Source organism: Pleurodeles waltl, chromosome 7, assembly GCF_031143425.1.
Source record: "Pleurodeles waltl isolate 20211129_DDA chromosome 7, aPleWal1.hap1.20221129, whole genome shotgun sequence".
Classification (NCBI taxonomy): domain Eukaryota; kingdom Metazoa; phylum Chordata; class Amphibia; order Caudata; family Salamandridae; genus Pleurodeles; species Pleurodeles waltl.
The window spans coordinates 489249492-489261561 of record NC_090446.1 but is presented as its reverse complement, the minus strand read 5'-3'; the positions used below and the strand labels follow the sequence as shown (position 1 = coordinate 489261561).

Genomic DNA, 12070 nt, shown 5'->3' with positions numbered 1-12070 from the left:
ACAATTTTCTGTCATTGACACCTTACTTTACATGGATGAGACTCAAGGGCCATTGTCTTCAAGCATTTAGGATTTACATTTTTGTCTGAATAAGTAACACACTATAGTTGCTGGCAGATGGGGAAATATGGTCATGTATATTGACTCTTTCCTCAAGGCCAATGCAGTCTGTGAGATTAGAAGTTCGAGAGATAGGTGTCTCATCCAAAGGTGTTGCGTTAGAGTAGTGCGTGTGGCATGGTTCACAGAGAAAATGCCTAAGCACTTGGCCAGCACAAAAGTTGTTTTACGCTAGCATCATTTCGGCAATTTCACGTCACTCGTTACACGAAATTCTCAAAATGATCGTATATTACACCACCCTGACGAAATACGCATTCTTCATGGTGGAAATATTCTGCAATGTGTTGTACGCTGTAAAAATCGACTGCAAATGTACCTTAACAGCGCAAACGACAGAGCATGGGTAGCTGTTGTTTGCTCTGATTTTTTGTAGTTATTTTGGAAGTAATGTACATAACTTTTCGGTAATTTTATGTAATTTTGCCAACATTTTACATAATTACATAAAAGCAAACTATGCAAATTTTGCACAGCCCTTCTGAGAAAATGGTATTGAGCCCTACTGACACACTTTGCTTTTCATGCAATATAGTCAGCTTATTCAGCTCCTCCTGACGTAGAGCTACTTCCTTTGCCAAAAGGTGAACCTTTAGAACCAAACCTTAATAGGACAGAGGGATGCCAGACAGGGCAGCCAGGTCTTCTTTTACAAAGTACTAATCACAAAGGCCAGCATTAGTCTGAACACCTTTCTGCATAGATGACTCTTTGGATGTATCCAGGTGATGTTCCTTTATAGGTACAGTGGCTAATATCAGAGCTTCTTCAGCTGGATTCCTACCCTCAGTGGTGTTACCTTCATACTGCAGCACATTGTCGCTTATGGCTCAGGGCAGGACTTGATATGTATTCCGCAACATATAGGGAGATTGACGATTTGCTAGGTTACCAAAACCAACATATTCCTTTTCTGTGGTCTGTTTTGTCTATTTCAGATTCTCACACATCGTCTAGCTTTTGAATCCTCGTGCTTCTTTCTAAACTTAACTGAATAGAATTTAGCAGTGGTGATGGGCAGTTGACTTATTCGCTCAGATCATGATTCATCAATAACAAATACCCTCTTCTTCTTTGTTACATCAGGCATTAGCTAAAACCCTTTTTGATTTAAGAAAAAATATATTTAACATATTCTTACTTATAGAGGGTTTCACCCATTCTCTTTATTAATTGGTTTAGCATTGTGTCATTCACACTTTTTCTCTGCCCACACTAGAATATAACATTGGGCAATTGATCAGCCGACTTCAGCCATTGGCTCACTTCCCTGTGATCAATGGCATTCTGCTGTTGCATCATGTGCACTTACATAGTGAAAGTTGACTACATTAGTGCCAGGGTCCAGTGGCCCAGTTTGTGATTTGTGATTAACAAAAATGCTTTTGTAATAGTTTTATAAAACAAAAAATCATTGTCAAAATCAAAAGGTTGGCATCTAACTTTTGGCTTTGCCAGTGATTGTCTTTCTTGATGCAGTAGCCTACTATTACAGCCTACAGTTTTGAGCTGAAAAAAAAAAAAAAAAAAAAAGAAATGGCGTGTGTTTCTTTTGTGATGCAAACACGGTGCAAAATGTCAGGCCCTAGGTTTGTATGGAACATCCAAGAGTGAAAGAGTAAGGCCCTTATTTATACCTTTTTAGCACCGCATCTGCGTAATTTTTTTACGCAAAAGCGGCGCAAACTTGCTAAATTCAATTGTATTTTGTAAGTTTGCGCCATTTTTGCTTCAAAAGGCGGTGCGAATGCAGCGCTAAAAAAGTATAAATATGGGCCTAAGTTTTTCTCAAAGTAGGTGCAATCACAGATAGGCACCTAAAGCAGACCCTTTTATACCAAATTTGACTTCCTTCTATGATTTGTAATTCTTGCAAAATTGAATTACCTTGATGAGCATGTTGGGAGCAGTAATAGCAGAAACAAGACACAGGGAACTGTCAAACCACCCATACTTACCACTCACCACTCAACTTTGGATAGGAGTCAAGCAATATTAGCCAGTCACCAACTATCACTATGTGCTTTCTAGGAAATATGGAAAAAGTGATGGGTGAAGTGCTTGAATTAATCTCAGCCATGGGTGAGTTCTCAGGTTGCATACCAGTCCACTGTCTTTTAGCCCACTATGCATCCTCAGAAAGGACGCAGCCATATCCAAATCAACCTTGGTCCTGTTCCAACAGGAACAGTGCAACTTGTTTTTCCAAGCCATGTCCCCGCTGACCTGGAATACCTACAAACCCAGGATTTCAACCTACTTTCATCAGCTGGGTCCATCGTTCTTCTATTGGTACCGACACCGGATTGGATTGTGACTTACAGTAATAACTAGTGATGGTTGAAGCAATTTACTCATCACTTTTTTGGTTTTTTTTTTTCGGTTCCAGGAAAAATGGGGCCAATATGGAGGGGGTGAATGAAGTCACAGCTGCTGAGAGGAACATGTTTGTGCAGGAGCCACTGGGGAAGCAAGTGTGGCCCTCTATGTCTCACAAGGAAGTACTCAGCAGTTTCTGGCTCTGCTTCTAGCGGTCAGCTCAAAAGCCTCCTCCATATGTCGGTGTCTCGATCACACGGTATCTCCTCTGGTGCCAGACCACTATACGACTCAACAAGTAAACAACTCTAAAACTTCAACACTACAGAACCACAAATACAGTACTTCAGCACTGTTGTGACCACACTACTTCATAAATACATTTAAAACTACAATACCCTTTTCGAACCCTCTAATGCTGTAGCACTGCATGTTCAACTGAAGTCCTTCAGGTGCTAACAGTACGTTGCCAGTGCAGCTTCTACCAAGGACAATTCAAACCTGTGGGACACAATTTTCAGAGGAACTCACCGATTTCTTATTTTCCTGTATATTTGGAACTATCCCAGTAACACTGCCTAACACAACAGACACGTACTGCAACTTGAGTAGGACTGCATAACACTGCCCCAACAAGGACCATTGGTTCCACTAAGATGCTTTACTCCTTAGGTGCCACTGTATCACACTTCCCAGAAGCAGAATACTACTACGTCACTGCCACTGCTTAACACTTCACAGATACTCATGTTACTTCAGTAACTGCGCCACACTTCACAGCAGCTTATATTAATATTAGCAATACTGCTTCTCACGCCACAGGCAAATAGTTCTACTACCTGAGTAATATCACGTCACTCTGAACATTTCCATACTGTCTCTACATAAGGAACTACAAGAACCCACACAGATGCTTACAACCTCTTCAGTAACTTGGGTAGATAATTGTACTATTTCAGAGACGCTGCATCACATCACACAAATAAGAACTACTTCTTCCACTGCACTGCATCATACTGCAAAGACAAACGTCACTTGTAATACCACTTGAGTAAAACTCACCACAACGCATACATATTTCTACTACGTCATTAACGGTAGCTCACTCTAGAAAGATAAACAATGTTACAACTAAAGTATCCCTGCATCACCTGGCACAAATGCAACGAACATTCGAGTGAAACTGCATCACGCTGCACAGATATTGTCAAAGCACGCACTGACAGGGAGACGTGAACGTCAGATTCCGGCATCTGTCGCTCCTTCTCGATTCAGTGCGCAGACCGCAAGCAGACCCAACCGAACCAGCTGTGAAATGACGGTGCAAAACACAAGATACTACACTGCAGTCCAAGTCGAAAGGAAGTGTAGGTTCCTTTCTGGAAAACAGGGGCCTGGTTTAGTAACTGAAAATTCTCCCGTTTCTGTAGAAAATCCTAAACAGGCAGCCGCAGTGCTCAGTTTGTAAAGGAATGAGTCAGTGCTTAATTTGTAAATAAAGAGCTGCGGGTGCTGAAAGCCCTTCTCTTAAACATGAGACTGCTGTAATTATATGTGCCAACACTGAATACTGAGGCAGAATCCTGAAGGCATCTTGGGCATCTTCAATCCATTTACGGCCACCCCTGCCCCTTCAGCTCATCCTGCAACTTTCTACTTTCTCCCTTTATGACGCTTTTTAGTTTTGTCTTCTTCCGTCTTTACCATATGTGTCTTTTGCTCGCAGCAAATGCTTGAGGCATAAGAATAAGCCCCAGCCCTCACAAATAAGTGCCGATGACCAGCACCGGAAACAACAAGCACAAATTAAGCACTGGAATGAGTGCCAGGACGAAATGATTGCTGAGCAGCCTTCAGCTGGTGCTATCCAATGTCAGCGGTACTACGTAGTTTTAACTCCACCACATGCCTTATTTATCCACCATAGACACTCCTCGCCCCTTTAGTTCACGACTCTTGCAGGATCTTTCTTATCCCTGCTTTTTTTCTTTGTCACTATTTTTTCATTTTTGTTTCAACTTGCGTGATTTTCTCTTTGTTGCTATCAGTCAAACTCTGATGAGGAAAAATAGGAAGGTGGCCGTCACAAAAAATTAGTGCCGGTAGCACCACCTGCAACCACAGGCTCAAATTATGCACTCCGAGAGCTTGGCTAACTCTCAAAATTGTCCCACTTGGACTGGTGAGGACTGCACTTTTAGGACTTTGGGACGCTGCCACGTAGAAAAATCCACAAGACCTAGACACATCTGAAAACGAAACATCTGGGTGATTCCAGGGTGGTGTGCTTCACATGCACCCCCCACCATTTTCTTACCCACAGTGCCCTGCAAAGCACCAACTTTGTTGGAAATCACACGTTTTCCATATTTTGGTGATGGAATCTTCCAGAATCTGCAGGAATGCACAAAATTCCTACCACCCTGCATTGTCTCATCCATACAGATACAAATTCTGCTGCACTTGTCAGCCTAAAAATTTTTTTTTTCAAACTGCTCTTTCGGACCCGCTTTGGTTCCCCCTCAAATTCGACATGTTTTTGACTCTTCCCTGTCATAGGCATTTGGCCCACCTACACAAGTGAGGTATCATTTTTACCAGGAGACTGAGGGGAAACGTTGGGTGGTAGGAAATGTGTCCCGGTGCGGTGATCCCACACAGAAATGTTTTTATCTAAATTTGAGTCTTGTTGAGGATTCTGGGTAAGAAAACATTTAGGATCCACACAAGTCAAACCTCCCTGGACTTCCTCGGGTGTCTAGTTTTCAGAAATGTCTGGGTTTGGTAGGTTTCCCTAGATGGCTGCTGAGCTCAGGACCAAAAACACAGGTGCCCCCCTCAAAAACAGGTAGTTTTGTATTTGATAATTTTGATATGTCCAGATAGTGTTTTGGGGCATTTACTTTTGTGAGCACTACGCCTACCCACACAAGTGAGGCACCATTTTTATCAGGAGACTTGGGAAACACTGGGTGGAAGGAAATATGTGGCTCCTCTCAGATTCCAGAAGTTTGTGTCGCCGAAATGTGAGGAGAAAGTGTTTTTTAGCTACATTTTGAGGTTTGCAAAGGATTCTGGGTAACAGAACCTGGCGAGAGCCCAACAAGTCACACCATGTTGGATTCCCCTAGGTGTCTAGTTTTCAAAAATGTGCACATTTGGTAGTTTTCCATAGGTGCCGGCTGAGCTGGAGGCCAAACTCCAAAGCTAGGCACTTTGCAAAAAACAGGTCTGTTTTCTTTGGGAGAATGTGATGTGTCCACGTTGTGTTTTGGGGCATTTCCTGTCACGGGCGCTAGGCCTACCCACACAAGTGAGGTACCATTTGTATCGGGAGACTTAGGGGAATGCTGGGTGGAAGGATATTTGTGGCTCCTCTCAGATTCCAGAACTTTCTGTCACCAAAATGTGAGGAAAAAGTGTTTTTTTGGGCACATTTTGAGGTTTGCAAACAATTCTGGGTAACAGAACCTGCTGCGAGCCCCACAAGTCACCCCATATTGGATTCCCTTAGGTGTCTTGTTTTAAAAAAATGCACAGGTTTGGTAGGTTTCCTTAGGTGCCGGCTGAGCTAGAGGCCAAAATCCATAGCTTGGCACTTTCCAAAAAACAGCTCTGTTTTCTGTGGAAAAATGTGATGTGTCCATGTTGTGTTTTGGAGCATTTCTGATTCAAGTCTGCCTGTTTCTAAAAACTGGGAAGCTGGTGATTTTAGCACTATAAACCCTTTGATGATGCCATTGTTTGGGAAAAAACACAAGCCTTTTTCTGCAGCCCTTTTATTCCCATTTGTTAAAAAAAAAAAATTACATTTTCCATGTATTTTGGCTAACTTCTTGGTCTGCTTCAGGGGAACCCACAAGTCTGGGTACCTCTAGAATCCCTAGGATGTTGGGCAAAAAGGACACACATTTGGAATGGTTAGCTTATGTGAACAAAAAGTCATGAGGGCCTAAGCGTGAACTGCCCCAAATAGCCAAACTAACACCTGGCACCTGAGGGGAAAAGACCTGGAAGCGAAGGGGTTAAGGTCAGGTTGATGTTTACTGTAAGCCTTGCGGTTAGGATCTGTCTAGGATTGGATCTAAACTAAGTATAACTTTTAAGGTTAGGGCATGGTATAGAGTTAGGGTTAAGTGTAGATTGAAACCTACAATTAGCTCATCTTTAGGGATCTATGTAGGGTTAGACAGTGCTTAATTTGAGTTAGTGGTTGCCCCCAGCACTTCTTTTTGGTGACCAGCACTAATTTTTCCTCATCAGATATTTACAAAGAACAACAAATGGAAAAAACAAAAAAGCAGAAAGACGGAGGAAGGGAAAGACGAATAAAACGTCATAAAGAGTAAAAGCAGACACATGCAAGAGTGAGATAAGGGGCCAGGGTGTGTCTGACAGTGGATGTAAGTGGCCTGAGGTGGATTTAAGACTGCATAGCCTTGGCCGCGGGCTTCTAACTGGAAGTTTGAGCACTTAATATTTTTTTGATTAGGCACTGGGTTTAGTGTGAGGGGGTAGGTTTAGAGTTAGAGTAAGGATAGGGTTTATCGTTGGATTTAGGATTAGATTAGGAGGTTAGGTTAGGTTTGAACATACATTTAGAGGTAGGATTAGGCATAGTCCTAGGGTGAGCGGACATGTTACAGTATGATTAATAGATATATTGCTAAGATTTGGACATGTGTTATGGTTAAGGTTAAACATAGGCTAAATAATAGTGTTAGTGTCAGGTTACAGTTATGGTTGGCATATATATACCAGTGAAATACACACGTAGTCAAAGTAGTTTTAGGTGATTACCCAGTTTCCAAATAGTGGTAATTCAATGTAATGGTGTTCTACATGGTGACATACAACCTCCCCCCACCCTTTGCTTCAAATCTAGGCCAACAGTTACCAGTTACTATCCAATCAATAAACTGAGTGGTACCTTAATTCTCAGCCTTCGCCTAGAGTTCTGTTCTCTCAGTGAGCCAATACGCTTTGTGGGTCAAAGGCATTTTCAGAATCACCAATCATGATGCTGTCACGTTTGTCATCAGAAAAAATACTTACCCACTGAAACATACCTACGAACACATGAGGAAACGCATTTGGACGGTACGGGGTTCTGGCCACAGCATTAGCTACACATCTATATAATGTGAGAGGTGCAAGAACAATTTAGACTGTTGGCAGTGGGATCTCAGTGTCAGGCCAAATGAGTGCAAATGATTACCTTTTATGGGCATTTACTGTTGTGATGCAATGTTTTCTAAATGTGTCAGCGTTCACAATTTCAACTGACATTTCGCCAGCATTGTTCACTTTCAGAAATAAAGGTCAATTTAGAGCAATACAAAAAATGATAGTGATAATGTTCTCCAGTGAAAACTTTTAGAAAGAAAAGTATCAGATTATCTTTTCACCAAATGCAGAATTCCCCGCACTTTAATTTGAGAATCAATGAGGCGTGTCATATTTTTTTAGTTGAAATATCTCCTCTGCTGAGTATCCCAAGCTCCTCACACTGAGTATCTGAGGTTCCTCACACTCTCTATGTGCCCTTGAGCTCCTCACAGTGAGTATCCCAAGCGCCTGGCACTGTGTGCCCGTGAGCTCCTCACAATGAGTATCTCAAGCTCCTCACGCTGTCTGTGTGCCCCTGAGATTCTCATACCGAGTATCCCATGTTCCTCACACGGTCTGTGTGCCTGTGAGCTCCTCACACTGAGAATCACAAGCGCCTCATACTGTGTACCAGTGAGCCGTTCACACTTAGTATCTCATGCTCCTCAAGATGACTGTGTGTCTGTGAACTCCACATACTGAGTATCCCAAGCTCCTCACACTGAGTGTCCCAAGCTCCTCTCACCATATGCCCGTGAGTCCCCACACTGAGAATCTCAAGCTCCTCACACTGCCTGTGTGCCTGTGAGCTCCTCACTCTGAGTATCCCAAGCTCTAACACCGTGTGCCAGTGAGATCCTCACACTGAATATCCCACAGTCCTCATAAAGTGTGCCTGTGATCTCACACTGAGAATCCCAAGCTCCTCAAACTGTCTGTTTTCCTGCGACCTCCTCCTAGCAAGCATCCCAAGCTCCACACACTGCATGCCTGTGAGCTCCTCAGACTATCCCATGCTTCTCACACTGTCTGTGCCCATGAGCTCCTGACACTGAGTATCCCAAGTTCCCCTCACTGCCTGCATTTCTGTGAGCTCCTCACAGTAAGTATCCCAAGCTCTACACCCTGTGTGCCTGTGAGTTCCTGACAGTGAGCATCCCAGGATCCTCACACTGTATGCCTGTGAGCTCCTGACACTGAGTAGCCCAAGTTCCTCACACTACCTGTGTGTCTGTGAGCTTCTCATGCTGATTATCCCAAGCTCCTCCCACTGTGCTCATGAGCTTCTCCCACTGGTTATTGCAAGCTCCTCACACTGAGTATCCCAAGCTCCTCACACTTTGTGCATGTGAGCTCCTCACAGTGAGTATCCCAAGCTCCTCAAGCTATCTGTGGGTCCATGAGCTCCTAACACTGAGTACCCGAAGGTCACCACACTGAGCATCACAGGGTCCTCATACTATGTACCCATAAGCTCCTCACATTGAGTAGTTCAAGCTCCTCACATTATCTGTGTGCCTGAGTATCCCAGGCTCCTCAGGCTGTCTGTGTTCCCGTGAGCTCCTCACACTGAGAATCCTAAACTATTCACGCTGTGTGCCTGTGAGCTCCTCACACGGTCAGTGCATTCAAATCTCCCCTCTCTTGATATGTGTCTCTGGCTCCGCACATTGTCTAAAATAAAATTAATTTAAATTAAAAACTGCTTTTATATAGCGCAACTACTGCCCGAAGCCACCTGGTGCTTGCCACCACAAAGACGACACACAATCACAGAACAAAATGGTGAAAGGAATACTGACAAGGACAAGAGGGAGCACCCTTATTTGTTTAAAAAACAGGTTTTCAAGGCTTTCCTTAAGGCAGGGACATCTACTAATTTCTTCAGATGAGGAGGGAGGGAATTCCACTTCTTGTCTGTACAATACATGAACCTCCTGTTTCCCCAGCCGGTTCTTTTAACTTTGGGAACATTCAAATTTAAGGCTGAGGAGGACCGTAGAGCCCTGGAGGGATGGTACAAAGTACATTTCGGTCTCAGATACTCGGGCCGCAGCCGTTCAAAGCTTTAAACACGATACAAAGAGCTTTGAAATCAATATCTTTGCGAATAGGTAGCCAATGAAGACGATCCAGGGCTTGAGAGCCCAAGTGGTGTTCTGGATCGCGAGTAGCAAACACACCACAGAATTCTTGCCCAACAGAAGCACCTCAGTTTTGCTGGAATTTAACTTTAGGCTGTTGAACATACAGCTATAGAGTCTACTTATGTGCCACAAGTTTGTGTTTTTTTCACCAGATTTTCAGACAGTCCTCGTGACAAAAGCTACCCATATTGTATGCCTATGTGCCTCAGGCATCGCTGTCAGGTTGTGCTGAACTCCTGGCATTGCATGTTCACGTGCCATATGTTCCTCATATTTAAATGTCCCTCAAGGCTTATCACACTGCCACTCTAGGTGTCATGGGTGACATACTTTTTCCCATGATCACTAAGCATGAAACTTTTGGTTCAAGTTCACCTTTGCTTCTTACACAGTCTATGTACCACCAACTACTCACAGTCCTTAAAATGAGCTCCGCACACTGTCTCCACGCTCCACACCATCTGTCCATGTGACAGCAGCTCCATAATCTGATTCCACTCTGCCCAAAGATCCTCACAAGGCAACCTGCCCCAATATCCTCACACTCTCTGCCAGTGTCCTGTGTGCTCCCCACACTCTCCCTGTGTGAGCTTCCCAGGACATTGTGCAAGCGTATTGACCACACTACCATTAGTCCACGTGCCACAAGCTTCTCACTAGTTGCCCAAATCATTGCTCGCTCTTTATGTTGGGGGCCTTATGTTCCTCACACTGCTTGCCCATGAGTGCAGAGCTCTGAATGTTATCAATGCTTCTCCTAAAACCTTTACACTGTCTGCCCATGCATGTGCCCCAGACTCTGCACTCTATGTATTCATGTTCGCGGTACCAGTGCTTAGTTTGTGTAAAACAAAATAAAGTCTGGTGCCCAAAGCTTTGCCCAAAAGCCTGTGACTGGTCACGAATGTCAGGATGCCGAGTACCAAGTCTGGGTAGTCTTGATTTTACCTCATGTCTGTTTCGTCCACCCCATACCTCTTCATCTCACTCTTTCAGGTCCTTTTTCACCACTGCGTCTTTCTTTGTCACTGGTTTTCCATCTCTCTTTTCCTCCTCATTTCCCCCTTTTGTGTTTTACTCTCTCTTTCTGTGGGTCAAATCCTGTTCAGCAAAAATAAGTGCCTTTCCCCTAACATGAGTGACTGTGGGCCCCACCGGCAACCATCAGCTCAAGTAAAGCAATGCCAAATACCCTCACACTGTCTGTCAATATGCCCCAGGCTCTGCACACTATCTACTTCTGTCCCTAATAACCTCATACTGTCTTTCCACGTGTCTGTCCAATGTCAGTGGCTCTGCCTTTATGAAACTATGCAGTTGACAATCTAACCTCATGTTTCAATTTATTTTTTATAAATATATTTTTTCCTTCAGATTTGGTTCCCTATTTAACCTGGCACCCCAAGTGACTCCCACCCTAGATTACCCCCTCTCTTTGCACCCATCTTCAGTTCTAATGGTACCAGACTACACAATTGATATTCGCATCCACCCAACTGCTTAGCATGTCTGGCATGTGTCTCGCCCTTCCGACTTCTGCCAATGTTTCTCTAACATTCACTTTCCATTACTCCCAGCTCACACCTCCTTCTCATATTACCACCTTTTCTCTTTGCCATATTTGTCTACATTTCTTTTATTCTGTTCCTCAACCTCTTCAACTCGCTTTCTCTGTCGGGCTTTCTATTCCTCCTCCTTGCAATTTCTAACGTCTCATGTCCACTTCCTCATCACTCCTTTTTCTAACTTCTTTTGCTTCTCTCAGTCTCTCCCTTTCTTCACCTCTTTTCTTTGTCTCTGTCTTTATTGCCTTCATCTCTATCACTCACAGGAATCTCCCTTTGTCCACCTCCACCTGACCAGATTCCAGACCTGCCCTTGGCACTCACCTCAGGTGTGAGTGTGCCCACAGTGGCCGTTGAGGGGCCGTTGGCGTCACCAGCACCCTTGTTCTGCCCGTGTTCGGTATAGAAGTCACCCTGGCCGCGATTGTGGTTTCCTCAAATGTGAAATTCCACTTTACAAGAAGCTACACTGAGAGCATGCGCAGCTGCCTTCCTGTCGGTTTCTGAAGGGTAAAGTAAGACGAAGCACTTATAGGAAGTGACTGGCCAAGCCCAGATGTCGAGAGATAAAAGCCAAGTCAGAAGCGTAGTTTGAACGATTTTTGTCCAATAGGGTATAAACTGTGCCTTTGAGGAAACGTCTCAGCAGAACATCTAATCTGTCACAGAATTTTCCATTCGCAAGCCAGACCTTGCAATCGATCTCAAAACCTTCACATCTGTAACACTTCCAAATGATCACAAAACCTTTCAATCAGTCGTGGAACCTTACTATCAGTACAGGCCTTTCTGATCTTTTATCAGCTCTTC

The 12070-nt window shown here is 43.8% G+C and overlaps 1 protein-coding gene across 1 annotated transcript in view; it reads right to left on the bottom strand.

Annotated features, from left to right (window-relative positions):
- Positions 1–11748, bottom strand: part of SPN (sialophorin) — a 31341-nt gene extending 19593 nt beyond the window's left edge. The window contains exon 1 of the mRNA XM_069244135.1: positions 11585–11748. The gene's annotated coding sequence lies outside the window, so the exon portion shown is untranslated. The remainder of the gene's footprint in view (positions 1–11584) is intronic.
- Between the last annotated feature and the right edge of the window lie 322 nt (positions 11749–12070).